This window comes from Nicotiana tomentosiformis, chromosome 4 (genome assembly GCF_000390325.3).
Source record: "Nicotiana tomentosiformis chromosome 4, ASM39032v3, whole genome shotgun sequence".
NCBI classification, from domain to species: Eukaryota; Viridiplantae; Streptophyta; class Magnoliopsida; order Solanales; family Solanaceae; genus Nicotiana; species Nicotiana tomentosiformis.
In genome coordinates this window covers 70,746,792-70,760,805 of record NC_090815.1, presented here as the reverse complement: position 1 = coordinate 70,760,805, position 14,014 = coordinate 70,746,792, and positions in this window count along the sequence as shown.

Below are 14,014 nucleotides of genomic sequence, written 5' to 3'. Positions count from 1 at the left end.
TTTTACTGGCCAGCAATGCGTAATGATGTTAAGGTTTACATTGCCTCTTGCCAAATTTGCCAATGATCCAAGGACATCAATAAGCTACCTGCAGGTATTTTACAATCGTTAACCGTTCCCAAAATGGTTTTTGAGGAGATAGCTATGGATTTCATCACTTGCTTGCCGAGCTCTAAGGAAAAAGCCACCATTATGACCGTGTTTGACAGACTTTCTAAGTACGGGCACTTTATTCCTTTACCAACAACTTTCACTTCCCAGTCCATGGCTGAAGCTTTTGTAGTCCATATAATTAAGTTGCATGGTCCTCCTCGAACAATTGTGACGGATCGAGACCCTCGCTTCCTACATTTATTTTGGCAAGAGCTTCATCGTTTACAGGGGACTATTCTAGCCATGAGTATTGCTTACCATCCCCAAACCGACGGGCAATCTGAGGCATTAAATAAGTGTGTGGAGCAATATTTAAGGTGTTTTGTGGCTGACAGCCCGCATGAATGGGTACCCACGTTACCATGGGCCGAGTTTTGATATAATACAGCTTTTCAAACTTTAGCGGGGATGACACCCTTCCAAGCATTATATGGCAGAGAGCCTCCCACTATCGCTCGCTATGTGTTGGGCAGTGGTTCCGATGATTTGATTGAGCAGTACATGCTACGGCGAGATGAAGTACTGGGGATCCTGAAGTTTAATCTGTCCAAGTCACAATCCCGCATGAAAAAAGATGCTGATAAGGGGCGAACTGATGATCATTTTGAGGAAGGTGACTGGGTGTTCGTGAAATTGCAGCCATATAAGCAACAGTCTTTGAGGAGCGCTCACCAACACAAGCTAAGTAGGAAGTACTTTGGACCTTACAAGGTATTGAAGCGGATTGGCTCTGTGGCATACAAGCTTCAATTACCTGAAGAAGCTAGGATTCATTCAGTGTTCCACATTTCCTTACTCAAGCGCTGTAAGGGGCAGCCAGATGAACAGATTACACCATTACAACTTCAAGATTCAGCTGCTCAGAACCTTGGGGACAAGGTTCTCTTTTCAGGAGGGAGTAATGTTATGAACCCTTCATTGGACCCAGTGTTGGATAATGATACAGTTGGGCTGAAAGACCAAATGGGAGAAAAACTTGGGCCTGGGGATCAGCTGCGTAGGAGCAGAAGATTGAAACAGCCCAATAGGCTTTTGGGGGATTTTATATGGTAAGCTGGATGAGGCAAGTGTCAATAGCTGGTTGGTTATAGGGGAATATTATATTGTTATAATAGACATATCTAGTATCAGTAGTGGTATGGTTAATGTGTAATGTTGCATCTCTTTGTCTATCTCTTCCCCACTTTCTTGGTGTAATCCCTTCTCACCTCTTACCCTTCTGTTGCAACTTTTCAATTTCCTTCAAGTTTGTAATTTCCTTTCAGTTGTTGAATCAAATTCCCCTATTAGTTGCTATCAAAAGTTTGGTTTACTTCAATGTTACTTATCTTAATATTATGCGTTTGCCACTCCTTTTATTATATATAGATTATATATAGATAGATTTGCCCCTTTTCTAACAATTTAATCTTTGTTGTAGTCATAAAAACAATTGTCGCAACAGTTATCATGAACAAGTAACTCCAGTATAATAGATGCGTAAAACCAAGATTTCAAGGTTTTCCAAGTCTAAACCGTTGCGACTTGAGCATTTCTTTTTTCTTGACTTGAGCATATTAACATCAAAAGATTTTGAGTAATCTCTTTTTTAGCTGATAATGAGCACATCGCCAACAGAAATAATTCTCACTTGATTAGGTTAGCAAAGAGCAACAGATATTTTCTAAAGCTTGTAAGATATGCCATCATACTTGAAAGGGAAAATCTGGGCTCCCTACTTTTTAATTTTATAACCCATATTTTAATTTACAATCAACTAACCCAAAATCAATAGGTTAAGATTCAACATTCAACTTCAATAAGTTCTCGAAATTACTATTTAATTTTAAAAAAATATTGATCAAGCTTTTATGTTAATTTTTGAATAAGTAACTGTGACTCAAATATTAGTTCAACAAACCAAATCCATTTGGGGGTGAAAATTAGATTTTTACAAGCTTAAATATGTGGGTTTAAATTTCGAATTTGATTTTGTGAGAAATTTGGAGTGGTTGTTATTTAGACTTATTAGAAATAGTATAAGGAGGTTGTATATAAAATTTGAAGTCATTTAATGAAGATTTGGATTGGTTTTGAATAAGAATTGCAACTGAAAATCGTGAAAAAAGTGCGCCTACAGACGCCTGTATAAAGGTGTATAATAGTGTATAAGATGTGTTTATACACTCTTATACACTATTATACAAGATTATACATAATTATACAAAAAATTGACTTCGTCTTCTTCCTTGCGTCTTTTCTGAAATTTAACTCAAATCTACTCCAAAATCACTTCAAATTTAAATTTTGAACTCCTTTTGATATTTTCAATCAATTGGAACAACACCAAATCCAAACAACTAACAAACTCAAAAAATCCTATTTTCAAAAGCAAAGCTTTGAATGGCCTTCAATGGTGGACTTCTACTATTCAATTTTCTTACATTGTAACCAGGTGATACAGGGGGAGAAACAGTAATGGCGGACGGACCCTTGAAGCATAAGTAGAAGATGTGAGAAGAAGAGAGAGTGAAAGCAATAGTTGTGAGAATACAAAATTAACTCCACAACTTTTAGAAACAATGGTTGTACGAACATAAATTTTGAATTTGATAGTACTTTCAAAATATGTACAGTGTGGGCTAGGTCGGGTAAAATTTAAAAATATGGGCCATTTTTTTGTTATGGTGTGAAATCACGTGTATTTTCTTGTAATCCTTTCTACTTGCACTACTAAAAATTCGGGCAAAACCGTCCAAAAATAACTGACCAATGTGGGTCGGTAATAGCCAATAACCGTCCAAAATGCGACCATTTACGTGTGGACGGTATTTTGAAGGTCGGAAGGGCATACTGACCAAAGTTGGTCGAAAATTACCGACCAACTTTGGTTGGTCAATTAAATTCAAAAATAAAAAAATTACCGAAAAAACCGACCAAAGTTGGTCGGTATTTTAATTATGTAATTAAAAAATGCACCATCTGGGAATCGAACCGGGTCTGTACTATGGCAGGATATTATTCTACTACTAGACCATTGTTGTATTTTGTTTTAAGACTATCTTTTATTTCATTTATACTCTTTAATTGTATTTTCGCACGAAAATAACCGACCAAAGTTGGTCGGTTTTATTAAAAAATAAAATTACCAACCGCATTCGGTCGGTTTTTTAAAATGACCGACCGAATTAACCGACCGATTTCGGTCAGTTTTTTAAAATGACCGGCCGAATTAACCGACCGATTTCGGTCGATTTTTTTAATATTAATTTTAATTTATTTTAAATGAAAAACCGACCAAAGTTGGTCGGTTTCTTATAAAATAAATTTTGCGGGACTCAAAAATAGTTTTCCGCATCTTTGCGCCAAAGAAAATTGATCAAAGTTGGTCGATTTCGTAAAAAAAATTAAAAATAAAATATTTTAAAAAATCGACTAACTTTGATCTTTTTTGGCCGGTTTTTTGACCGAGTCGCCTGTGGTCGGTCTTTGCCTATTTTCTAGCTGTGTTGAAAAAGGTGAACTAAAGAAGAATGAAGGGCTAGGGACAAAGGAGCAAGCCAATCATGGCCTAGCTATAGCATAGTTATGAATTATGATACAATGCAGAAAAGAAGAAGAAAATAAAATTGAATTAAAAAGAATTTCACGTTCTCTCTCTAGAATGAGTGCTCCTTTCAGTGTGAACTAACGATGGCGAGGAACGGAAAATCAAGGGGGGGAAGAACAATCAAAGTGGAAGGGAACAACAAATTCGAACCGGCCCTCACACTGCAGATGCCAAGAAATTTAAGAACACTAATGTGATTCAAGGGATAACAACCCTACCGTTAGAGCGAGCAACTAGTCACGCCACCGATGGTGCAGCAACAGAAGCAAGACTAAGTAATTATGGGGACCCAGAACTCACAAAAATCCTGGGCAGATATGGTAGAAGAGGAAGCTGAGAGTTCAAACAAAGGTAATACACAAACCCTAACTAATGGTTCATGGAGCAGAATCGTAGGGGACATACCAAGTACAAAGGGATTCGATTTGAAACAAAATGAAGAGGAACATGTTAATGTTAAAATTACAATGGAGGATATTCAAGAGGAAGCGGAGTACTGAAATACGGCGGTAATCTGTTATATGTTGGGCTCTAACCCGCCTCAAGTAGTCATGGAGGGTTATTTTAAACGGATATGGGGTGCATTAGGGATTGATAAAATTGCCCAAAGGGTTAGAATGTTTGATCGTAAGCCGATAGCTGTGAAACCATGGAGCCAGGAGGTTGAATGCAACAAGGAATCTGTGGAGAAGATACCAGTTTGGGCGAGATTGAATAGCCTAGACATCAAGTATTGGGGGAAAAACGCATTGACAAAGGTTGTAGGGTTGATAGGGAAACCATTAAAGGCTGATAGTGCTACAACAAAGAAGGAGAGGTAACATTTGCAAGAGTACTTGTTGAATTGGCCCCAAATCAGCAGTAACCATCCATGGTCATGTTTGAAAATGAAAAGGGGAAGATAATCCAACAAGAAGTCATATATGAATGGAAACCAGTTTTGTGCACAAAGTGTAGTAACTTTGGGCACTCGATGAATGACTGTAAAAGGAATGCGATGGAAAGGAAGAAGAAAAAAAAGTAAACAACGAAGGGCAAAGAGTAGGGGATCAGGAAAAACAACAGGGAAGACAACAGATTGTAGTAGGGGATGTAAGGAAGCTAGGTGTAGCAACAGAGATACAAGAAAGCATAATAAATAATCAAGAAAAGGGAGAACATATGCAGATGAGAGGGGCAAAAGGACAAATAGCTGAGAAAGCAATAGAGAAAGGCAAACAACCAACAAAAGGAAGGTCCCAAATGCAACTGAATTGGCAGAGGAAACCAATCACAATTGGCAATACATTTGAAGCACTAGAACATGAAGTGGATGTAATGGAGGGGCAGAGGAAGGAGGCTAATCACCAAGATAAAAGTTTACAACAAGTAGAAAAAGATACATTGAGTGGGAGGAGTGAGACTGCCCCCCTCCTCATGAATAAGATTGGGTTTTGGAATGTGAAGGGCCTAAACAAACCAACTAAACAAAGAGATGTGCAACTACACATGCATAACTCTCATGTTGGGATGTTTAGGCTCCTAGAGACAAGGATTAAGAGGAACAAGGCTCACAAAGCCTCTCTTAATCTTTGTAGGGACTGGTCGTTTGTTACTAATCTGGATAAACATCCAGGGGGAAGAATATGGGTATTATAGAAGCCATATATCTATGAGATTGATATTAAAGTAACTACTGGACAGCTGATTCACTGTGTGGTAAAGCATATTGGCCTTAAGAAAGAGTTTGAGATATCTTAAATATATGGATTCAATGATCTGGGCATGAGGAGACAATTGTGGAAAAACATAGAGGAGGTATACAGAAGGGTAAAAAGGCCATGGACCATCATGGGGGATTTCAACAATGTACTATATGTAGAGGAAAGAATAGGGAGACCCATAGACCCATAACATTAGCTGAAGTTAGAGAATTCAAAGAATGCATAGCAAAATGTGAGTTCAGGATCATTTTTCACATGGAGTAACAAGCGATAAGGGGAAGATAGGGTGCTGAGTAGAATTGATAGAGTCCTAATCAATGATGACTGGACTGCTTACATGCCAGAATCAGAAGTGCATTTTCAGAATAAAGGGCTTTTTAACCATTGTCCAACAATAATCTGATGGGGGGATGATAACCAAATAAGACAGAAAATATTCAGGTATTTTAATATGTGGAGTCTAGCCACGGAGTTCAAAGCAAAAGTCAAGGAAAATTGGGAAAAAAAAATCAAAGGAACCAAAATGTACCAGGTGGTAGGAAAGCTGAACAGATTGAAAATAGTATTGAGGCAGCTGAATATGGATAAATTTGCAGAAGTGGAGGTGAAGAATGAAGAGGCAATGATGAAGCCGAAACAGTGTCAATATGAAATACAAAAGGATCCTTACAACAGGGACCTCATTATAAAAGAAGTAACATTGAGCAAAGAATGTAAATACTGGCAGCAGGCTACTGAAGCATTCTTGAGGTGAAAGAGCAAGATTAATTGGCTGTAATATGGGGATAAAAACACCAAACTTTTCCATGGCTACATGAAAGCTAGAAGAAGTAACAATAGAATATTCTCAGTAACAGACAGTGATGAGAATGAACAGACCAGCCCAGATGGAATAGCAGAGGCCTTCATACAGTTTTACACAAAATTATTAGGGACTGCATCAGAAGAGAGAACACATGTAAACAGTGCACTTGTAAGGAAAGGGGCAATACTCTAAGGGCAGCAAAGAACTATGCTGATTGGAGAAGTTACAGACAAAGAGATAAAGCAGGCAGTGTGGAGTATATCAGGGGACAAATCACCTGGGAAGGATGGATATGAAAGCCAATTCTATAAAGATGCATGGGAAATTGTAGGATCAGATGTAATAGGACGTGTGAAGGAATTCTTTACAAATGGAAAACTGATCAAAATGCTGAACAATACTGTCATAACCTTGATACCAAAAGGAAAACATGCAACAGGAGTAGGTGACTACAGACCAATTGCTTGCTGTAATACAATGTACAAAGTGATATCCAAGGTGATGTATAATAGACTGAAGAATGTGCTGCCAAATATCATCTCCCCATGCCAAAGTGCTTTGTTAAGGGGAGAACAATTGTTTAGAATATTCTAGTCTGTCAAGATCTGGTAAGAATGTATAACAGGAAGGCTGCTACAAGGAGCTGGATGATCAAATTGGATCTGAGAAAAGCAAATGATAGTGTGGAGTGGAAATTTGTTCGGGAAATGCTAATTGCATTAAATTTTCCTCCAAGATTTATACAATGGATAATAGAATGCATCACTACAACTAGGTACACTATAACAATGAATCGGGTCACATATGGGGACATTATGGGGAAGAGGGGATTAAGATAAGAAGACCCTATATCCCCACTAATTTTTGTAATATGCATGGAGTATCTGTCATGAATTTTGGAGTCAGTTGGGCAACATCAAGGATTTTTATATCACCCCAAATGTAAGAGCATGCAGCTAAATTATTTATGTTTTGCGGATGATGTACTAGTATTCTGCAAAGGAGAATGGCAGGCAACAATGTTACTGCGTACTAAGAGGACTCAAGACTTTCTCTATGGCATCTGGTCTGACAATAAACAATGAAAAATCAAATGTGTACTCTGCAAATATGGAGAAGAAATGCATTAAAAACATATGTGAAATATCAGGATACAAAGAAGGTAAGTTGCCTTTAAGCATCTTGGGGTGCCTATATCACCGAGAAGACTATCAGTGATGGATTGTGAAGGATTAGTGGAGAAGGTGATGAGCAGGGTTAATGCGTGGGGGACAAGAAACCTATCCTATGCTGGCCGGGCACGGATGATTAATTCTGTGCTAATGCAATTACATATATACTGGTTATCGATCTTCATTCTGCCAAAAAAAGTACTCAAGGCCATAATAACTATGTGCAGGAACTACCTATGGGATGGGAAAGTAAACAGCAACAGAGTGCCGCTGGTAGCATGGGAAACTGTATGTAAAGATACAAATAAAGGGAGGCTAGGCATATATGACTGCATGGTATGGAATGAAGCAGCCCTAGCTAAATATGTGTGGCACATAGCTAACAACGCTGAGAACCTATGGGTAAGGTGGATCAACCACATCTATATAAAAGATGCCAATTGGTGAAACTATAAGGCTCTGAATGACTATAGCTGGTATTGGAAGAAAATATGCTCTATAAGAGATAAGTTCATAGATGGATACATAAACAATGGATGGCTCAGAGCAAATGGAGTCTACTCAGTAGCAAGTGGTTACAAATGGAAGAAACAAGGAGCAAACTGGCAAGAATGGAGTTGGGTCTGGAATACCTGGAACATATACCAAAACACAGTTACATATGTTGGATCGCAGCTCATAAGAGATTGATGACATTGGACAGACTGCAAAGAATTGGTATTAGCATAAACACTGACTGTCGAATTTGTAGGATACAGGAGGAAACAATAGAGCATTTATACTTTGACTGTGTGATATCAAAAACTTGCTTTCAAGAGATAATGAATTGGTTGGGAATTGCAGCAACTCCAACCACACTTGAGGGGGCTTGGAAGAGCGTGTACAGATCAGTAAAAGGGAGACTGTCAAAAATTTGCTCTTGCAGCCTATGCAGCTTTAATCTACGCAATATGGAGAGTCAGGAATGAAGCAATATGGAAAGACCGGGTAACAAGATCTCATGTAATTTGCAAGCAAATCAAAGAGGAGTGTAGATACAGAACCCTTAGCTTAGAAATAGAAGCAAAATACAGATGGAATGGATTCAAAACTTGTACAGATAGATAGGTTTAGACAGGAAGAAGTAGATAGATGAACTGATTACTCCTTTAATTGGACTGACTAGTTACTGTGGAACCCACTTAAATAAAAATAAATAAAAGAAAATGATAACAAGTTGCAATGGGTGGCTGAAACATAATTGCAAAACCAATTTGTGTAGTTGGTTTAAATTGTAACAAGACTTGCAATTTGCAAGCTGTAAATTGCAAGTTGCGAGTTGCAGAACCATGCAATACTATAAATAGGAGCCTCGTTTGTTCAGTGTAAGCACTCAAAACAAAGAGAATCAATAGAAGTTAGAGAGAGTAATTCACAGATTGTAGTCTGTGAGATAAATAGTGTGTTAGTAATATTGTAGTGAAGTATTTTAAATAAAGAGTGTTATTTCTTTAAAAATTATAATAGTCTTTTGACACTACTAAGTTGTAATATTATAGTGGTAATATTGCTCCGCTCGGGTATTGTATTTACCTCGATAAAAGAGTTGGTGATGTTGTTACTCTTTTGTGTTATTATTATTTTCCGTAGATATTATTTTTGGGCGGAATTATTATTTTTTCCAACAGTTACGGTTAGAACAGGTTTTTTGTAATTGAGACTGTTTTAGTAGGTGATTAATAAGATTTCTTCTTTTCACATTCACAAAAAAAAAAAAAAAAATTGAATTTTTTTCTGCAATCTGCATGGCCTTTAGTATTATATGAACATTAATTTCTGCTTTTCGAAGAAATAGTGAGAATTTTGAACTAGATTAACTTTATCATATATAATACTGATGAGAATCTCGTTAATTTTGCCTTTTTTGGTCAACATGCCTACGCTTTTTAAATTTGACAAACATGGGTTAAGTACGTGCATTTGCAACAACTCGATCTTGTTTATTTGTGAACTGTTGCTTTGCCTTCTTAAAATTTTCAATAAAAAGTTAAAAACATTATTAAAGAATAAGAATAGTGGAGTGATATTTTGGGCTAAGATCAATTCTTACTTTTCTCTCTACATGAGATCGTGTTTAATCAGTTAAGATTCATGAGCATCTGTGATGATCCAAAGAAATCACTGCCAATTTTCTACATAAGATTTATGCCCTTGGTGGTACAAAATTTTAGAAATACTTATATGGCGCTCTCATTGCATGTAGAAGTGGAACTTGATTTATGCCCTTGAAGGCTTTCCACAAAATGAGATTTGGCCGTAGAAAAATAAAATTATATCCGAAGAGCAGTAGGAATACAAAAGGGTAACAAAAGGCACATTGTCCACATGCTCTAGAGATTTGAATCTAGCCTAGCGATTGGGGCCGCCAACTCCAACAAAATAAGCTTAAGTTGTTTGACTTACATTTTTGATAGGTTTAGTCTAATAATTAGGATTAGTTGTTGACCTTTGCTTAATTAATTTCCTACTTATTATGGCAGTAGATATTTTTTGAAGCTGGTGTATTGAAATTTTGTTGTAATGATGCTCAATTATCTGAAGATAATAGCTAGCAATATGGAAATAAGTAACCATATGCCAATGAGAACGAGGCAAAATTTCGTGTTAAGGTCCCCTGGAAGATCTTGCCTGGCTGGCTAATAATGGTAACACTTAGTTTCTTTATTGATTTAACTATTTGGGTTAATTCTTCTTAGCTACGTGTGATACATAGTATATCATTTTTTTTTTAATTTCATTTTCTACTTTAAATTTTTAATTCAAACTACATCAAAACTCCACAAAACCATCCCTAGATCCTTAAGATGTACCCAATCTATTCTAATAACACTCACTCAAAAAGCAAAAATTTTACCCTTTTTAGATACAAATAGCTAATTAACTAATATTTATAATATTTGATTAATATCAATAATATTTGATAAATTGACCAATTTTTATAATAAACTACTTATAAATGGACAAAACTGATAGTTTTCCTTATTTAATTAGTGCTAAGATTCGCTAGCTTGGGCTTATAAGTGTGCCAGAATGAGTTCATAAACATTGGACTACAATCCAACCTGTTAGCGTAAATAGTACGGGCTAGTCAGTTTTCGAATTGGTAATTGAAAAATAGTCAATATTTGTAAAGTCATTGAAAAATAGCACATTATTTTGCTGCAACACGGAAAGTTCCTGCATATTATACTGGATATTGGTGCAACTGTGTATACTTCCAGCATATTATGCTGGAACTCCAGTACACGAAAAGTTCCAGTACAATATACTGGAGATTGGAGCACCTATGTATGAACTTCCAACATATTATACTGGACCAGTATATTATGCTGGAACTCCAGTATATTATGCTGGAAGTTCACATGTAAAAAATTCGAACTCCAGTATATTATGTGGAATATTTTCCGAAAATTTGAAAAGTATTTTCGTTCATATTTATCTTTACATGAAAAGTGGCTAAATTTCGATTACTTTTGAAATTGTGACTATTTTTCAATTACCACTAGTAAATTTGACTATTTTTGAATTTCACCCACCTGTCAACATCTGAGTAAACCAATGTGTAAATTGGATCAAACCTAACCCATCTATGATCTATGAGAAAATGGAAAAAAATGGACAAATAGCTACTTTTTATGCCGCTAATAAAAAGTTAGCCACAATTGCAAACCTAATCAGTATTTAGCCACTTTATAATTAGTTGGAAAAATACCCCTCCAGAAAGAAAAAAATACCCTAAATTAAGTACGAAACCTATTTCTTCTTCTCCGCTTCTTATTCTTCACTCGGCCCAGAAGGTCACTATACTACATTTTCATTTATTATTTTATAAGAATTAACCCAAATAGCCGTCCACATGCATTGCCAAATAAGTGGAAAAAAACCCATCCTTAATTCCTCACTATTATATCTCTCAAAAGTTAACACACTTCTGGGATTAGTTTGGTTTGAGGGGTAGAGATGCTTAATTTTGGTATAAATTCATTAAGTATTATTTATATACGAATATACAGGGGCAGGGGCGGAGGCACCGAACCCAGTAGCTTTTACTCAAACAGTGTATTTGATGTTTTGAATTCATGAAATATGTATAAATATTAAATCTACAACTCAGTCATTAACATTTGAAATCGTGGTCCAAAAATCCGGAACTCATGAAGTTGAAATCCTGACTCCACCTGTAAGAATATATATGTATTAGATATGAGATTAAATTAGAATAACAACATGTGTGCAATATATGGATAAGAGTAACTAAAGACAATACTTTCCTTAAAGTATGCAATTCCTACATAACAATCTTTTGTTTATGATTCATTGTGTAACAACCTCTATATTATTATCAATCTGTATAGCATAATCTCGGTTAAACGTAACTGCAAACCAAACGACCCTAATGGGTGTTTGGTTGGATGTATTAATAAAATAATTCCAATATATATAAGGTTCTCCATAAAATAATACTATAATATTTAAGTTAATGTTTAAAAAAAAAAGAACGATAATCTATGCATATCTAATACTGTATTTGGTTTGTCATTTAAAAATTTAACCTCCTTCTAACTACTTAGAGTTTCGTAACCAATATTAAATTAATACCTGTATAATCTATGCGAAAATTTTTATACTAATTATTTTATGCAGAATAAAATACACTATAAGAATATGTGTTTGAACAAGACTGTGAAAAGAATATTTAAAGATAAATATTTCCTCCATTTTAATTTATGTAACGTATTTTCCTTCTCGAAATTCAAACTATGTGAGTTTGACCAACATTTTAAAATATATTGTGTTTATTATATTTAAATGAGAAGAATTGCTATTGATAGTATTTTTCTTTAATTTTTGAATAACTAAATTTTAATTTTAAAATACTAAGTTGAACTAATTCAATTTAGCTATCAATTTAATATTAGTCAAATTGACTCTCGATAAGCGAAAGCTGTCTGTAACGACCCGACCGGTCGTTTCGAGAGTTGTAGCCCTATTCCCCTATTTTCTACTTTTTTTGTGCTTTATAGCTGTTATATGACTTATCGGGTTAGTTGGTTCGGGTCCGGAGTGAACTCAGGGTGAATTGAGACACTTAGTCTCTTAATTGAAAGCTTAAGTTGGAAAAGTCGATCGGATGTCGACTTATGTGTAAACGACCTCGGATTTGAATTTTGATAGTTCTGTTAGCTCTGTTGGGTGATTCTGGACTTAGTACCGTGTCCGGATTGTGATTTGGAGGTCGAGAGTAGAATTAGCATTGAAATGGCGAAAGTTGGAATTTTGAAAAGTTTGACTGGTAGTGGAATTTTTAATATCGGGATCAGATTCGGATTTCGAAAGTTGGAGTAGGTCCGTAATGCCATATATGACTTGTGTGCAAAATTTAAGGTCAATCAGACGTGATTTGATAGTTTCGGCGTCGTTTGTAGAATTTGGAAATTTCAAAGTTTATTAGGCTTGAATCCGTGTGTAATTCGTATTTTTGATGTTGTTTGAGGTGGTTTGAGGATTCGACTAAGTTCGTATCATGTTTTGGGACTTGATGATATGTTTGGTTGAGGTCCCGGGGGCCTCGGGTGAGTTTCAGAGGGTTAATGGATCATTTTTGGACTTTGGTCGTTGGCTGATAATTGCTGGTGTATTTGTGCTGGTTTCCTCTTACGCGTTCGCGAGAGGAGCATCGCATTCGCGAAGGGTGTTTGTGAGCTGAAAAGGTTGTGTTCTACGCATTCGCGAATAATGGGGCGCGAATGCGAAGGTATGGTTGTGTGTGCATCGCGAACGCGGGTGAGGTGTCGCGTTCACGAAGAGATGTTGAGATAGCTGGGGACTCCAGGCCCTTGCTCTATGCGTTCGCAGGGCAGGCGTCGCATTCGCAAAAGGGAGATGTTGGTAAAGCTCCGCGTTCGCGAAGCTGTGGTCGCGTTCGCGATGAAAGTGCATCTGGGCATATTTAAAAGATTAGAAACGAGGGTTTCGAGTTCATATCATAAAATTGAAGTGAGAGCTCGGTAGAAGGCGATTTTTGGAAAGATTCTTGCGTGAGTGTTTGGGGTAAGTGATTCCTATCCAATTTTGGTCAAATCCCATGATTATGCCTTTAATTTTACCATCTAATTTGTGATTTGAGATGGAAAATTGGAAAAAAAGAGGAAGAATTCTTGAGTTAGATGCTCATGTACTCGGTGACACCCCGATTTTTGGGAGGGAGTTATATTGCGTTGTGATTTTATTTCGGTTTTAAATAGTTTCTTAAATATTTACTGCTTTCGTTTTATTTTTTTCAAAGTTTTACTGAGTGATCATGGCTGAGTAGTTGGCTTGCCTAGTTCCACGATAAGCGCCATCACGACGGTTGGTTTTGTGGTCGTGACAAGTTAGTATCAGAGCCTCGGTTACATAGGTCTCACGAGTCATGATAGTAGAGTCTTGCGGATCGGTACGGAGACGTCTGTACTTAATCTTCGAGAGGCTACCGTGCAGATTGTTGGTTCCGGTAACTAAATTTCTGTTATTCTATTCTCTCACAGATGGCGGGGACATGTACTACTGGGCA